This window comes from Helianthus annuus, chromosome 12, assembly GCF_002127325.2.
Source record: "Helianthus annuus cultivar XRQ/B chromosome 12, HanXRQr2.0-SUNRISE, whole genome shotgun sequence".
Taxonomy (NCBI): Eukaryota; Viridiplantae; Streptophyta; class Magnoliopsida; order Asterales; family Asteraceae; genus Helianthus; species Helianthus annuus.
In genome coordinates, this window is record NC_035444.2 from 80,547,699 (window position 1) to 80,566,056 (window position 18,358).

General features: G+C 39.1%; 1 long non-coding RNA gene across 5 annotated transcripts; it reads right to left on the reverse strand.

The window, feature by feature from the left end:
• Positions 1–13,884: 13,884 nt before the first annotated feature.
• Positions 13,885–17,995, reverse strand: LOC110867294. Of its 5 annotated transcripts, none has more exons than XR_004875319.1 (11): positions 17,628–17,995; positions 17,454–17,521; positions 17,147–17,226; positions 16,890–17,036; positions 16,565–16,754; positions 15,139–15,292; positions 14,944–15,040; positions 14,818–14,871; positions 14,439–14,522; positions 14,212–14,303; positions 13,885–14,099 (listed from the first exon to the last, which is right to left on the reverse strand). It is a non-coding gene; the product is annotated as an uncharacterized LOC110867294 (long non-coding RNA). The 5 variants fall into 5 exon arrangements; XR_002551492.2 differs by having other exon boundaries at positions 16,890–17,080; XR_004875318.1 differs by having other exon boundaries at positions 13,886–14,099; positions 15,139–15,284; positions 16,890–17,045.
• Positions 17,996–18,358: the final 363 nt, after the last annotated feature.

Consider the following 18,358-nt stretch of genomic DNA (forward strand, 5'->3'; position numbering starts at 1 on the left):
CAAAGAAAGCTGAGGATCACCTAAGGGATTTGGAAGAAGCATTTGATATCCTTGATAAATATAACATGAAGCTTAATCCTTCAAAGTGCCACTTTGGTGTTAAGGCAGGTAAATTCCTAGGATATATGGTAACTCAGAGAGGCATTGAAGCAAGTCCGGAGCAAATTAAAGCACTAGTAAACATCAAGTCCCCTGCCAATGCTAAGGATGTGCAAAGGCTAACAGGCAGGATAGCAGCTCTGAACAGGTTCATATCAAAATCCTCAGAAAAATGTAGAGAATTTTACGATATCCTAAGGAAGAACAAGAAGTTTGAATGGACTGAGAAACATGAGAATGCTTTACAAGCCCTTAAAGAATATATGTCCTCAGCACCAGCATTATCAAAACCCGAAAAAGGAGATGTGTTATCCTTATATTTGGCGGTATCCTCAACCGCTGTAAGTGCTGTCCTTGTGAAGGATCACGAAGGTACACAATATCCTATCTACTATGTAAGTAAGAGTTTACTTGATGCCGAATCCAGGTACTCACACCTCGAAAAACTTATTCTTGCATTAATCATGGCATCAACTAAGTTAAGGCATTATTTTGAAACCCATACTATTGTTGTTAGAACTAACTTTCCAATTAAGAATGTCCTCAGGAAACCAGAGATGTCAGGAAGAATGGCTAAGTGGGCAGTAAAGCTTAGTGCCCATGATATAAGATATGAGCCAAGAACAGCCATTAAATCCCAAGCACTAGCTGACTTTGTGGCTGATTTCAGTAGTGATCTACAAAAAGAAGCAGAATTGGAAGTCCAACAGCTGGATGAGACCAAGGATCCTTGGATACTACACACTGATGGATCCTCAAATGTCAAGGGCACAGGGCTCGGGATACTACTAAAATCGCCACAGGGGGACATAATACCCCACTCCATAGCCTGTGAGTCCCAAGCAACTAACAATGAGGCAGAATATGAAGCCTTAATTGCTGGCTTGCAAATCGCTAAGGATATGGGGGTAAAATATCTTAAAGTATATGTAGACTCATTATTGATCACCAATCACTTTAATGGATCCTATGCTGTTAAAGGTGAAAAACTAACCAAATATTTAGAGATAGTCAAAGAATTGGCACTCTCTTTTGCTTCTTTCAGCTTAACACAGGTACCAAGGGAGGATAACACGGAAGCTGATGCATTGGCCAACTTAGGATCATCCTTAAAAATCCCAGAAGACATAAGTATCCCTATCATCCATATCCTGGCTCCTGCTATTGAAAATCAAGTGGCCATGGAAATAGAAGAGGATACCGCAGTAATCCCTAGTGAAGAAGCTCAATCTTATTCAGGATCATGGGTCTCACCAATCATGAAATACTTGCAAGACGGAGAGATTCCAATGAGAGAAAATCCTAGAGCTTTCAGGATCAAGGTATCTCAATTTACAATCTTAAATAATGTGCTATATAAACGATCCCTTGCAGGACCATATTTAAGATGTATTGAGGATCCTGAAATTGAAGAAGTGTTGAGAGACTTCCATGAAGGAGATTGTGGAAACCACACTGGGGGCAGGGCATTATTCTCAAGGATCCTTAGAACAGGATACTACTGGCCAACCATGAAAAGGGATGCTGTAGAATATGCTAGGAAATGTGATCCTTGTCAAAGACACAGCAATATCCTTCATCAACCAGCTGAATTGCTACACCCCATACCATCCTCTTGGCCATTCATGAGAGGGGGGATGGATATAGTTGGCAAGCTCCCTAAAGCACCTGGTGGAAAAGTATTTATGCTTGCCATGACTGACTACTTCTCTAAGTGGATAGAAGCTGAAGCTTTTGCTCAAGTCAGAGAAAAAGAAGTTATATCCTTTATCAAAAGAAACATTATAACCAGATTTGGCATTCCCTCTGAAATTGTATGTGATAATGGTTCCCAATTCATTGGAAGCAGAACTACTAACTTTTGTGACAGTTGGGGAATCAAGATGATAACATCAACACCAGTTCATCCACAAGCCAATGGCCAAGCAGAATCATCCAACAAGATCATCATCAACAATCTAAAGAAGAAGCTAGGATCCAAGAAGGGAAAATGGGCAGAGGAGTTACCTTATGTGCTATGGGCTGATAGAACAACTCCCAAGAATGCCACTGGTCAAACACCTTTTTCTTTAGTATTTGGGACCAAGAATGTGCTATGGGCTGATAGAACAACTCCCAAGATGATCCTGATATAGTTCACGTCTTTGGGACCAGTACCCACTTCCGGGGCTGACAACCTCATCGTACTGGCTATACCCAGGATCCTCCGTATAATGGTAGACGTACCATACATCCGTTCCTAAGGTTTCTAACGTTTTCACGTTAGCTAAGGTTTTGACATTTTCATGTCACTAAGTTTGGATAGTCGCCAGTAAGGGCCATACTCCAGTTTACATACGATCCTTTGGGCTTGTCCCCAGTTATCCTTTGGGCTTGTCCCCAGTTATCCTTTGGGCTTGTCCCCAGTGATCCTCCGGGATCATCCTCAGTTATCCTTTGGGCATGTCCCCAGCTACTAATTTATCTTTTACAATGGCTTAGTCCCAAGATATGTTCCATTTTTCAGGTTTTCGAAGATTAAACAATTAAGGATCCTTAATCCTTATTATCCATTAAAGTCTTACTTATGGTTATCCCGATTAAAGGTTAGGATCCTAACTTGGATCCTCAGGTATGATCCTTAACTATTTTTTAATTTCATTATTCATTTGAATAACCTTTAGACCTTGACAACTGAACCTATGATCCTTAAAATAAACTACCTTGAAAATTTTCGGTTATAGGATATTTGATCCAGGATCATATCCTAAATTTCCTAAACATAATTTGCTCAACTTTTCTTACTTAAACAAACTTGTGTCAAAACAATTGAAAATAAAAAGGATAATAACACAAGATAAGCGACAAAAGTTTAAGATTTTATTTATTAACGAAAGGATTAACCCTTCAAAAGTTGTCAAAATTGCCAACCCACGTTTCTACCAGCAAAACGTGGCCCGTCCACATGGGTTGGCAAAGGGTGTCCATTGTCTATGCGGTCTTAGCATGTGCAGGAAATTAAAAGCGGCAGGATCACAAAGGCTTCATCCCCCAAACAGAGGATCCCTCCACCTTTTGTAATCCTACCTATTGTTCGAAGGATCCAGTATCCCTTACCCTAAAAACTATTGTTCAAAGATTACAAGACCATAAATTGTTCACAAACCATCAACAACCACAAAAAACCACTACCAATCCTAAAAAATTGGGCTCCGGCCTAGTCTCAAAATATCCATCATCGCCCAATCCAGCAGCTCACACCTTTGCTGCTCCATCACCACCAGCTTCTCCACCCTGATCCTTCTCAGCATCACCACCTTCCAGCATGGGGATCTCCTCTGCTTCGTCCTCATCCTCCAGCTCTGCCAATCTTGCCTTCCAACCCTCCACGTCCCATGAGCTCTTGTCAAAGGCAGGATCCTGAGCCTCCGCAGCCATTTGTAGTTGAATCTTGTACATAGCAGTTGCGGCAGAGACCTTGGCATCCTGGATGATCTCCTGCTTCTCGCCATCCATATCAATTAGGCTTTGAGCAGCCTCATCCTTTGTAGCCCGGAGTTCCTTCTCAAGATCGGCTATCTTGAGATCCTTTAACACGCCCATTTGTTGGAGGTCGGCGATTTGGCTCTCCTGATCCTCGACATGGCCAAGGTAGGTCTCAATCTCGGCAAGTTTATGCAAAAGAGAAAAAAAAGGTAAGTTCAGGATCAGGTGATCCTCAAAAAAAGCAGGATATACAGGCAGGATATACAAGCAGGACATTAGAGAAGGATAACCAACAGGGGCAATGATCCTTACCTCATTGACATAGTCAAGGAACTGTTGGCGGATCAGGGGAAATCCTTGGAGATCCTCAGAAGTCTTCCTCTTCTTCCCCTTGCCTCTAACAGGTGCTTTAGGAGCCGAAGCAGAGGGACTGGCAACAGAAGCCTTCTTTCGTGAAGACTTGACGTTGGCAAGTTCATCTATCCCAAACTTGGAGGCAGACTTGGCAGATTTGGCAGACTTCCCAACACCTACACAATCAAAACAAGATAAGTCCCCTTACTAATTAAACAATCTTACATATAACCTACTTTTTTATAAGGATACTTACTTGACATAGTGGCAGATGCGGAGGATACTTCTTGTGAATCTTGGACGATGACTTGGAAACTTCTGACCTCAGGATTGAGCTTTTTAAAAGCTAAGACTCTTTCTCTTGCAGCAGGGGTTAACTTAAGATAAGCAATGGATATAGCTGCACAAAAAATAAAAAAGACGTTAGTGATCCTCATCGTATGAGACAAGTCTGATAGTGATCCTTCCAGGATCCTCTACCATACCATGAGTGGCCCATTCCTTGGGCAGATCCTTCCCATCTGGGATGGTATCCCTTCTAACAAAGAAAAAGCGACGCTTCCAGTTTGTGTCATTCTTAGTAACCTTGAAGACAGGGTGATCCTCCCCAGCTTTCCGTTTTAGCAGATATCGACAGGATCCAAACGTGGTAAGATCATAAAGTGCGGCCAACTCTGCCATCCCCAAATCAATTCCCTTCTGCTCGATGATCCTCTCGAAGGTATACAGGACTCTCCAGATCATCGGCATAGCTTGGATATAAGATATGCCGGTTAAAGAAAAGAAGGATTGGGTAAAGGCTGGAAAAGGATACGAATACCCTATGGTGAACGGAGTAGCAGGAAAGGCCACCCAGACGTCTGAAACAAAGTCGCTCAAAGCAGCAGGTGTGAAGGATTTGAAAACAGTATTCGCCGGAAAGCAATGACGAATCCTGTCTACATGAGCATCAGTAAAGCAACATCTCTCCGTAGGAGAATCCTTGATGATCCCTTGGCTTTTTGGGGGACTGCTCTTCTTGGAATACTTATGTGGAGAATTTCGAAGCAACATACTCGTGGTGGAACAGAAACAGAGTAAAAGCAGAAAAAACAGAGCAAGAGAAGGAAGAAAGGAAAGAGAGAAGAAGAGAATACCTGGTCAATCTTCGGTAGCGATTATAAAGGGAAGATATCTCGAATTTAAATGCAGAGTGATCCTAACCCTATCTCCTATTTATAATCATGATTTGCAGGGATTGTCACATCTATGACGTAAGGGTTGCAACGGCTAGTTCGATATTAACGGCTAGTTATCCGAGTCATTCGTTGCAGATAAGATCAAAGCAAAATATAACTCATTTATTTACAATAAACTCCTTATATTTTGGGGGCAATTGTTAGGGCTGGATTTTTATCATACGTGATCCTTATACGTGATCCTAACCAGTGATCCTTGTTTCTTTGGCAGACAGTGATCCTCAGCAGGACTTCAGGATCAGGATCATGGACCATTGAAAGGATCCTCATGCTAATAGTTACCTTCGTGTAATACAACATTATTTTGCAGGAACATCTGGCAGGATACGCTCTTAGCATCATAATCAAGGGACGCGTCTTCACAATTACAGCACGAGCTTAATCAAAGATAGACGTTGCAAAGGATATGGAAACTTAGCTTGATTTAAGGGCGGCAATTTAGGCTAGATTGTCTTTTATTTCTAAAGGGGTAATGAGCTGATTATTAGTCTTTTTACCTAAAATAGGTCACCTACACTTGTATATATAACACTCTTCCTCATTCGGAAGAACACACAACACAACTCTCACACGCTTAGACACTCGAAACTATAGTGATCCTTGTACTCAGCTCATTATCATCCGAAATTGTAACTATATTTTTCTTATATTGAAGTTGGTGATCGGTAGTTGCCATCACCCGAGGTTTTTATGCCGGAGATCATACATTGATCAAGGGCTTTTTCCTCGTATAAATCATTGTGTCTTTGCATATTTCTCATAGAAGTGATCCTTTACTTTTATAATTAACCAAGCATCATACCCCGTTTACATAAAGTTTGGTTATATTATCCTTGTGTGATTTTTGACCAAAACAGTACTGGTGGCCGGGTATGAAACGAGATATCGCTCTCTACGTTGGAAGCTGTTTAACGTGCGCAAGAGTCAAGGCTGAACATCAAAGACCTTCTGGCTTATTCGAACAACCGCCGATACCTATATGGAAGTGGGAGAGTATAGCTATGGATTTCATAACGAAACTCCCGCCCACGCCATCAGGTCACGACAGTATTTGGGTCATAGTCGATCGTCTAACGAAATCAGCCCACTTTTTGCCGATACCAGAAGACTACAAGGTGGAGTGACTAGCCCAGATCTACACCAACGAGATCATTTGTAATCATGGTGCGCCTCGTGACATCATTTCAGACCGTGATGCTCGGTTCACTTCGCGATTGTGGGAAACGTTTCAAGCGGCCCTCGGTACGTCGCTTAATCTAAGTACTGCATTCCATCCTCAAACCGACGGACAGACTGAAAGGACGATTCGTACTCTTGAGGATATGCTCCGGGCGTGTGTCATAGATTTTGGTGGTAGTTGGAGCAAACACCTGCCATTGGTGGAATTCTCGTACAACAACAGCTATTATGCCAGCATCCAAATGGCACCTTTCAAGGCTTTGTATGGTAGAAGATGTCGATCGTCTATTGTGTGGCACGAGATCGGTCACTCGCAACTAACCAGTCCCGAGATTCTACAAGAAACGACTGACAAAATCCATCAGATTCGAGACAACTTGGAAAAAGCTCGGAATAGACAGAAAAGTTACGCCGATAAAAGACGCAAGCCCCTTGAATTTGAAGTTGACGACTACGTGCTTCTGAAGGTATCCCCTTGGAAGGGTGTAGTCAGATTCGGCAAGAAAGGGAAACTAGCGCCTCGACTTTCCACGTCTCTAACCTCCGAAAATGCCTTGCTGATCATGATCAAATCATACCTGTCACACCCCAACCGATGGCGGAAACATCGGGATGAGATGAAGTGTGTATAGATTGCTAGAGACTTAATAACACTATGTGACAATATTTAATTAAATTCAAATTTCATTGCAAGTGCTAAATTGTCATACAATATTCAAAACAAAATACAACATTGTTTCAACAAATAACATAACATTAAAAGATAAATAGATTAAGGGTGTGTATCTAGTCCACCCTAAACTTGTTTCATCAATCATCCATACTTCATAAATCAACCTGCAATATGTATTAAAATAGAGTTTCAATGCAAAGGTAATGAGCGAGTATATAAGTTTGTTTACATAGCATAATAGAATAAAAGGCTCAAATCCAACATGATTCATAATATGTTAATTACTAGTATGCAATTTTGGCGTACACTATGGTCAAACCCAAGAATCCAACGCATAAAATAACCTAATCCCAATTGATAGCGGGATGGTAAATGTTTAACTTAACAATACCCCAAGTTTAACGGGCGGTGCGTAAATCCTATAGCGCTATAATTGTTAAGGTGGGCTAGCAAAGTTAATGAGCATATACGTTCCAGATCATTCAAATAGAGCATACAAGAATCATAAGTAAAGCACATTAGTTTCATGTTTGTACAAGGATTGAGTATGTTTAGTTTAGTTTAAAGATGTTTGCATAATTATACATGTTGCATCCCAAAGTGTAAAGGGGAAAAAGGGATCGAGTATACTCACGGTGGTTGCAAGCTTTCCCACTTGAAATCCCGCGAGCGAGTTTGGTGGATGGATTAAGTTGGAGCACCTAGTCCTTCTACACAAGGAAACGTAGGTGTGTGAGTTTGGCGTTCAACGGAAGATTATAAATTTGGAGTTTAACATAACGTAAAGTATGATATCAAAATAATCATCTTTAACTTACACTCTTATATGACACTACGTAACCACTAGGGTTATATTGTATTTCATGGGTAGTATGCCCATTAGAATCATACTTGGAGTGTTAAGTCTTAGATGGTATTCTACTACCTTAACATATAAACACAAGTTTAATATTAAAGGTTCGAATGAGTATATATATATATATATATATATATTTAAGTTAAGTATTACATATTATTAAGTTCAATAATTCAAGTAGGAGGTAGAAGATTAAGATCTTCGTTTAGGCACCTCGAGTTATTCATGAATGTCATGTATGGGGTAGGAAGAACATGCTTCCATTTAGGGACCCCTTGAATGTTCACCACTTCACTTGATGTAAAGACAACCAAGGAGGGTCAAGAACTAGGACTAATACAAGGATGTAAATAATCTAAACTAAAAGAAATCATCAAATCATGTGAGGATTTTATGTTGGAACAACCCAAGTTGTTCCACAATCACTCATTCATCAAAGTCTAAGCTTGACATGACTTGTGGGTTAAATACCCTAACAAACAGAAAGTTTATGAGGTTTAATCCTCTGATTTAAGTGTCTCAACCATGTTTTTAAGCTTAACCAACCATAAGAGAGATTGTAAGCATTAGGACATTGGTGTGAGATGTGTTAGACACAAGTTGGATGAAGTTTAAACAAGTATGTAAGAAAACAGAAAGTTTTTGGACCATTTCAGAGCAATTCCAGGTCTGATTTCTCCAAGGAGAAGTCAAGGAATCAAACTCCATGATTATCCAAGCAAGTAGGAAGAAGAACCAAGTAATTTCGTTAAGAAATGAGCAAGTTATACTCACTTTAGTGCAAGGGTATGAATCTGTCCGAAAATGCAGATTCTTGCTGGAACTTGAGAGTGTTTAGGAGAGGTTTGAGTGTGTTGAAAGTGTCCAAGTTCTTGGAGGACCTTGGGTACTTATAGGAGAGTGATTAGGGTTGATTTGGGGGGATAACTAAGGCCAAAACTCGGTTTAAACCAAGAAATCCCGCTCAAAAACGAAGCTGGTCGCGACTGTCCAACTCTTCTGCAGACCTGAGACCCATGCGGGCCGCGTAAGGGGACAAGGCAAGTCCATGCGGGCCGCGAGCCTTTAAGGTTCCGTGTATAAGTTTCATTTTTTTACAATTTGGCCCCTAGAGTTGTGTATTTGATGCTTTTAAGGTATTGTGAGGGCCATATTTGCCACAAAGGCATAGTTTAAGATATGATTAAGTATGAGGAGTATAAACCAAGTATAATCAAGCGTATAAGTATCAAATCAAGTGTCGTTCTTGTTCAAAAACACGTTTTATGCATAAGTTTAGATTAATTACAAGTTTAGCACATAGTTTCCAAGAATAATGGTTAAACACCAATTGATTCACCAATTCGAACATACGAGCGTACATAGAGCGCGTACAACATAAATGTAACAAAATTCTAGTTTCATTAATGATCCAAATCTCGGTTTTTGCAACAATTACAAAGAAAGAAACGATTACAAGAATATAAAGTTTCCAAAAATAGAAATACGAGCAAAACTTTCTATAAATGGAAAGTACAAAAGAGCCAGGCGTTACAATACCACTCGACGATCTTCAGGTCAACGAAACCTTACACTTCGTGGAAAAGCCCGTCGAAATCGTGGATCGCCAAACCAAGCAACTCAGGCGCTCACGCATCCCTACCGTAAAGGTTCGATGGGAAGGCAAGCGAGGCGCGGAGTTCACTTGGGAACTCGAAAGCGACATGAAGGCCAAGTACCCGCAGTTGTTTAAATAGATCTGAAGCGTCAAATTCACCAAACGATGCACGGTGAGGTGCAGCTTCGAGCCTAATTTCGGGACGAAATTCCCTAAACAAGGGGAGGCTGTAACACCCCGTGTTTTCGAACGTCAAATTCAAGGTCAAAGTCCAAGTCAACCTTGACTTTCTTTGACTGTAGATAGTCTATTTCATGTTTTAGTTGTATTCTGTGGAGTAAGTGCTGTAATCAGAAAGAGTCGAAGTAATCGAATGTTTAATCAACGCGAACCGAACTACGACTGTGAATGATAGGAAGTAACAATGCGATAAATTTAACTAATCAGTAATCAAACTGATCAATCAAGCATCGAACTCGAGACTCGAATTATGCAAACTTTGGCATTGTTATACGTGTGTGTGTGCCTTACGTGTTACTTGTGCGTGTTTACTTTATGTTTTTGGTGTGGTATTCAAGCGAATCAATCGAAAATCGAATCGAAACTCGAAAAGCAATCGAACTCAATCGAAACCGACATCGAAACATGACTTCTACAAGATTGTATGTTAGATATAGTGGTTAGGACTGAAAGTAATTTGACTAGGAAATTCTATCGTATTCGTATCATCGTCCATCGAAATCGAAACATCGAAAATCGTCGCGAAATACTCAAAGTGGGTCGCGGATCGAACAGAAGCATCCGGATCGAACAAGCCAGCCGATCGGCTAGCATGTTCCTAGCCGATCGAGCGGCCCATCCGATCAGAGCTCCTGGCCGATCGGCTGCCACTTTCCTCTTTTCGAAGCCTATAAATAGGGCTGTCATTGTCACACTTTCCATATTTGGAAAGCTCTGACCGAACCAGCCTTCTTCTTCACTTTTTCTCAGATTTCTCTCAATCCGGGTAAGTTCTCACTCTGATTCTTGTACGATTTTGATCATTACTTGATTCTACACCTTTCTATCTTTCAAAACTTGGATTCTAACCGTGAAATCACCAAGATCTAAGTGTTCTTGGGTGATGTCATCATGGTGTTCTTCAAGAACATCATGTGTTGGCCTCATTCAACCATGAATAACTTGGATCTAACCGATTTCCACATAAACAAGCTAAGATCTATCAAGGATCTAAACATTCACATGTTGTGAAGGATTAAAAGAAGGAATCCCAACTTTCTTTCAACTCTTTTACACTCAATGCCTTAAAACCGGATAGAAACGAAGCTTGAATCGGCTAACAAGTCATTCTAACAGTTAAAAGGTTCAAGATTCGGGTTCTATCTATGAGGTTCACCGACAATGGGTTAAACTCTAAGCCGACGTTCTGAACCGCTCAACAGACGGACTTGGGTGATTCCTGTCCGAGCCGGAGAGATAAATAAGAACGAAGGAAGTCATAGTTCAACCCGTTATCAGACTACCTCGATACAATGACAAAATAAACAAACAGCCAGGTGTTAGACGAAAGGCCGACCAGGTCAGACTTGCTGGCCGAACGGCTAGGATGTCAAACAGCCCAGCCGATCGGACATGCCAGCCGATCGACCGGGCCAGCCGATCGGCTAGCACAAGGCATCTCACTTTTCAAACCTCTGAGGTATAGTATTGATGAAGAAATGTTCAATCAAATATGTCACTCGATTGGTGAACATTACTGTTCGGATCATGAGATACTATGCTTCACAACTTGATTGATTTTACAACTCGTTCGTAGTATCGAGTGCCACCCGATCGAACGTGCCGTCCGATCGAGTGACATTCAGCTGAGAACTACAACTGGAGTCCTAGTCGATCGAGTGAGCTAGCCGATCGAACGAGACGTTCGATCTATCGACTTGAAAGGTAAGAACACTTCAGTGTTCTCAAATACTGCAACGAAAACTTCGAAGGTTCAAATCCCCAAACACAAACACACTAGAGGAAGAAATAATCCACTTGAAAGGTCCAGCCGATCGGGCCTACTGGCCGATCGAACAAGACTGTTCAACCGGTTAGACCAGCCGACCGAACAGCCCGCTCGATCGAACCTGCCGTTCGATCGACCGGCCTATCCGATCCATTTTCACTTGTTTGCAATCCCGTGTTACTTATCGTTATGCTATCGAACTATTCAGGCTAATACTACTCAGCGCTCCCTTCAATCCACAATCAATCACTATGAGTATACTCGATCCCTTTTTGCTTTTAGCACTTTTGGGTGTTACATACGTTGGTTATATCAAACCACAATCGACCACACTACTCAAACTATTTGAACGCTAACCAATGTGCATGTATTACGTGACTTAATGAATGCTTGTTGATTGTGTTTACACGTGGAATGCTGTCTACCTGCCTTAACGACGTAGTACTATAGTTTGGACTCAGCACCCGTTCACACGGGGGTTGTTAAGGACAATTACTTGCATGGATTACGGTGGTAATCATGTATTGCGAACCGTCTCGGACGGTCAACCCGCAGTCATTGGTATCGATAGGTCCATGTCGATAATTAACATGCTTCGTTTTCCTCTGTGTACGTGCTGGTTACGCGTAAACTATTCAAACTCTATATGCTATTATCAAACTTGTATGCTCACCTTTACATTTTATGTATTGACTTTTATTTTAACGTATGTGACAGGTAATTAGGATGCTTTCTTGCTAGGAAAGCGAGGCTAGAATAAGTTTCTAGAAGCCCCCAACAAATAGTTGTCAGCCCTGAACAAGCTCCTGGGGCATAGTTGTCTGTAGATCTTGTTCACTGGCATTACAGCCAGAGAGTCAACAGAATAGGGGTCTAGAAGCAAATAACCAATTGCCATGGAGCCGTTGGAGTTGTCTGATCAGGGGTCTATGGCACTAGATTTTTATTCATTTGGTTTGTAATAATTGAATCTGAGTTGTCGGAACGGAATTATTTGCCTAGTTGCTTTCTATGATAACTTGTTTATTTATTTGGGATACGGTATGGGACGTATCAATTAATTGAATTTGTAATAATAGTTGTTGTGGAAACTTTTGGACAATCTGTTTCGCTCAGTGCCGCGCCCCGATGATTCCGCCATCGGTTGGGGTGTGACACTATCGTCGGATACTATCCCGGAACCGAAAAACATTCGGGATGTTCGGTTGGGTCGGGTTGTTGGGGACGTTCGGGTTGTTGAAGAGATCCATGGTACAATAGTATTTTATAAAAAGGGAAGATGTTTGTAAAAAATGAGAGAGAGAGATGAGTTGTAGTAGATGAAAAGTGAGAAAAATGATGAATGTATATGATTTTGGTTTGGATTTTAATAAAAAAAAGGGAAATGACCGTTGCTTTTTTTTTTAATTTGAAAATTATTATTATTATTATTATTATTATTATTATTATTATTATTATTATTATTATTATTATTATTATTTCAAACGGTCAGAAGGCATTGGGGAGGGGGATTTTTTCGTCTTGTAGGCGACGCTGAGGACGCGGGGGGGGGGGGGGTGCTGGCTTCGACGACGGACCAGGACGGAGGGGGACGTTCCCCCATACCGTCTAGCCTAATGTGATTGACTTTCAGGTCTAGATTTGGGTGAAATAATGTCATATGTCATATATGTTTAAGTACATGAATGAAAAGTGCATTTTACTCTAAAAACTAACACTGCGTCATCGCTTTCTTTTTCGTTATGCGACACTCGATAGTTGCTCGGCGTTCGCTCGAAAAGCTCAGCTTGAAAGATGCTCGTTCGAATTTGGCTCGGTTGAAAAATCACTCGCTTTAGTTCTATTTGTAAATGAACTGAGCACGAGAAAAGATCCGATCGATTCGGTTGGACTCGTAAACAACCCTAGACTTGTGCACCCCCTTTCCAGATTATAGTTCTGGTTTTCGTGTCTTGCTTACGACCTACATCCCACAACGGCTCAACCCTTAACGATTTTCTTTAGGCTTTATCATTATTATCATTTCATTTTTTTTCCAAGACGACGGTCACATAATGAAACGATGGATCTATAATCATTTTTTTATACACTGATCACACAATGGAGTGATGGATCTATAATCATTTTTTATATACTAACTAGGTTATCACTCGGGAATGCTTCCCGGGCTGGAGAAAGTTATTAATATATTTTTATTTATGATTAATACATACTTAAAATGATACAAAATGAATAACATATTAATGTGTTGGCTATAGAGTTATAAAATTGCTCTGCCATCAAAACAATTATCTATCTAAAAGAGTGTATTCTCTCTCGTTCAAACTTCGCTTACCAAATGTAGTCTTTTTTCAACGTGAGCCAGGTTTTTTTTAAAAGGCCAACATAATATCATTAGAAATCTTGCGAGTAGCAAGCACCAATTGTATAGATTTCTCAATAAAGAAACATATTACAGTACATGGAGGCAATCCATTAGCCATAGTACAATACAAACCCAAAATAAAGCACCAAGACAAAGCCAAAAAACTATTACAACTTATTTCGATCTATTTTTTTTTACCCAACGGATTGCGGCGGCTTTGACTTCTTCAATCACTTTTGACACTGACACTCTATGTAATATATACCTAGAGAAATATATAACAAAAAATTTTCAAGGAAATAAAATCAAACTGAGATACTTCTATAAAGTAAATAATTAGTGTCAAAAAAAAATCATGAAAGTAAAGTTGTACATACCTTATATGCTATTAGGTACTTCATCTTAGGCTAAGCAGCCTTGCACACATTTAGTTCTCGTGGTCGTCATCTTCATCTTAGGCAAAACAGCCCTGCATACATTCAGTTGTCATGGGTATTTGCATTGCATCATTTTCAGATAGAACTTATAAAAAAATAACGAAAAAAACCAAAATCATCCGACTTATAGTTAAATGGGCCGAGTTAAGGTGATGAAAGGCATGTACCTTAAGTCTTTCCTTTAGCAGGTCCTTTAGCAGTTGCATATCAGATGATTATCGCCTAGGCGAAGACGCTTACAAAGTGAGGGCCTAAGATAAGCAAGGCACACAACATAAACATACCACTTTAGCTGTTTTAGGGTAGTTTATACTTGTTAAAGTCGGTTCCATGCCATTTTTAAATGTTTCAAACCAGCTTTAGATCTTCTTAACAATATACAAATTAGGATGCAAAGGCCTGTTACATTTTATATGAAAGATTCTCTTTATATATTAACATTAAAGTGTAAATACGTAGTTTTAACTCAAACTGACCACAAATGAAATTTATTTTTATTGCAACTTTTTTCATTCCAACATTTATAACTGATCACAAGATGCTGACCTTTGATTTCATTTCTTTACTGGGATCTAATATCCGACCAAGAATATTCAGGATCTGCATTTTTCATAGAATCATTAATACCCCAAAATAAACGCATATAAAGGTAAAATACAATATTTGTTATACCATATGAGTTGAACTTTCTGAAGCATCCGAATTTTTCAGTGATCTTATTAACGGCTTCAAAACACCCTCAGCTTGAATTTTCTGGCAAACATCATTGCTGCATTTACACAATAAAAACGTGCTTATAAATGAAACTATACTCGTAAACTTTGACAAAAAAAAGTTTAAACAGAAAGAAAGAGATTGAGATTCCACCTAACTGAAAGCCTTTCTAAAGCGCGAACAACGCCTAATCGAATGGGTTCGCTGTCATAATCCAGAAGCCGAAAAAGATTCTTGACGACACCCGCTTCCTTAAACGAAGTCCTAATATGCTCACTAACTGAAGCATCCGCAATAGCCTTTGCCGCTTTTCCAATAACCAATTCTTAATCATTTTCCTTTAAAAAAATTACATATTGGTGTTGGGATAGATCGTTCAGATTGGTTACCGGGTCAGAACAACTTCGGGCCAACTGTGTAGTTAGTGTGGGTTCAAACGGGCCAGGCCAACTGGCCATTGACACCTTATTGTTAATAAACTTATTAAATAAGAATGGTAAAAACTACGTTTCTAAATAATGACTGAAATTTCTAATAAAGCGATTTGTAATGAATAATACCAATTAGAAAATAAGGTTTCTCAACTTGAAGTATTTTCGAAATGTTAGTGCAAATTTATTTTATTTTAACGTTAATTTAACGCGTCTTTCAAACCCCTTTTTATTTGCTTCAGGTCCGTATAAATGTGGCATCCTTTAATTATATACTAAACTTTTTACAAGAAAAGGATTTACATGCTATATGTCAGTTTGTGAGCAAGCTTGTGAACTCAAATTCATAAATAATAAAGGCAACGTGTAAAAATCCATTTGTTGTTGGTTTCTTTTCTAAAATATCCAATTGGTAAATTAAAACTTTAGACCATTTAGAGGCAATGTGTGGGGTTTATATTCATACAATGCTTATTACGTTTCCTAAACAACATGTTACCATGGCCTCTTTCCACTTGATTAAAATACCCAAATGTTTTTACAATCATAACCTATACTCCAATTATCCACACATTCAATTTGACCTTTCCTCATATTACAGTAGCATTTGACAACCCCACAATTCCAAAGAATAACAAATTTTCTCACACCAAAAAATTATTTTCTATCCGCCAAGGTGAATATGCTAGTTCATTAGACTAATATAATGTACACTCAGCAAGTTGTAAATACAATTTAAAATACTACCAAGGTGAATATGCTAGTGCTTTACACCAACATTTTACCTAGAAAACAAACATTAGGAAGAAAAATAATAGAGCTCACAGTTTGAAGTAGTTTACTTATGAAGGGTTAATCTAGATCATGTAATATTCCTAAAGGTCAAACTTGTAGAAAATTGCCTAAACATAACTTTAATGCATACAAAACTCCTGAATTGATTTAAATAGATTATCAATGTAACTATTCTAGCTTGTTGATTATTTTTAGAATTTTAAAATAGACAAAAGTATTCTTGGTCAAACCAAACCAGCCCATTTCAACATAGATGAAGGAACTGTAAAAATGGTAAAAAATATTTTGGGTCAAACTTAAACAACTCGTTTTAACAAAGATGAACGATCAAATCATGGTTTATGAGCTATTACCTTGTCCAACTTTAGATTAGGTTCTGTGTTGCTAGCTGGCTTGTCTTCTTGAGCCACATTTAATCATTTTGAACATCAAGATTTGGTGGCTGAATGGGTCCCACGCCATCTTGTCCCCAACAACGTCTTTTATATGATAATACGTATCATCCTTCCTCGTTTCTGTATGTAGATGTTACCTGGTAACACACTTTACATTGGCAAGGATAATTTAGTCATTTTTAGTCCTCTTTATGTCTCATGAAAATTGAAATATTTTATGGTATTACACGTTAACCAGATCGATAAGATCCACTTATTCAACATTTATAAGAAGGGTACTCACATGGTTGACAACTTATACGAGTCATAGTATCAAGTCTTACATGACCTCTAAACATTTGTGGCTCGAAAAGAACGAACAGACAACAACCTAGATGAAAGAAATCTTGCTTTCACGCGAAACGTTCACAAATCACGCCGCTAGTGGTCTCTGCAGCCCCTATACAGCCGTAAACATGTGAGAAACCATCGGATCTGGACATGGGAGACCGATTAAGAAACATATCACCGGGAGGCAAAATTAAAATGGTTAGAACTTACCTATATTGGAGAATCGACTCGTAACTGCTGATTCAAAAATCATATCGGAAGATCCTTCTTGCCGGAATCACCATGGAACCCTACATAATTCGTATATTTCACAGAGCGCACATAACAAATCCAACAAAAAGTTAATATCAACAAAACCGTAATCGTCATGAACACGTTATCAAGCATGTAATCAATAGGGTGAAAAACTCATATGCTACAGGTTCAAGATCACAGTCATTGACAGCTTGTATCATGTAGAGCCAGAAGAGGTCAGAAAAAATATGAATATATTAAAAACTTTAATTCATAGACATACCTCAGCACATTCCAAATATAACCTCAATGCAAGCTTGGGTACCGGAACCATTGACAAAACTTAATTGTCTGATACAATAAGCCAAAAAAAACATGCATGTGAGCAGGGGCGGACTTATTCATTAGCCAGGGGGTGCGGGCGCCCCCTTGAAAAAAAAATTAGTGGTACACATACAGTGAAAATTCTTAGCGCCCCCTTGAAATTTTACAATCGCACCCCTTGAGCTTTCAAAACCAAACTCATACAACGATCTCAACTAAAACCAAGAGTTAATTCAGATCGTTACCTGGTTACGAATCAAGAATATAACAGAGATTAAAATGTGAGCTAGTTGGAAAGACGGTCATGGGTCACTTACATTTCTAAAAACTAAAAGTGTGTGGTTGTGATCTAGACTTGGTCTCAATGTAGAATGATTCATTAGCGCCTACCAGATTGTGTTATGATTAGAGAAGGAGAAGAAGACATGGGAAGATAAAGAAAATAACATAGAAACATTAAAATTGAAACACAGAGAGCCGAGAGAGAGAGAGAGAGAGAGAGAGAGAGATAGCTAAGAGAAGTAGCAGGCGAAGGAATTGGTGGAAAATGAAATATCAAATGAATGCTTACCAAAAGATGACTCAGTAAACTATAATCTTGGAAGTCAGTTACAATTTGAAAAGGAAAATTGATCGTCTTTATGATCATTAAAATATTAAATTGGTTGTAAATGGCATTTTAAAACTTCCATTTATACTAAACAGTCAAAATACAAAAAAATCAACAAAACAAATGAATTTTCTATATAATTTAGATTAAATGAATTTTCTATATAACTTAAACTAGGTTATAACCCGTGAATACTCACGGGTTGTTAATCTATCTTTCTAAACAAATAAATATATACATATATATTAATAAAC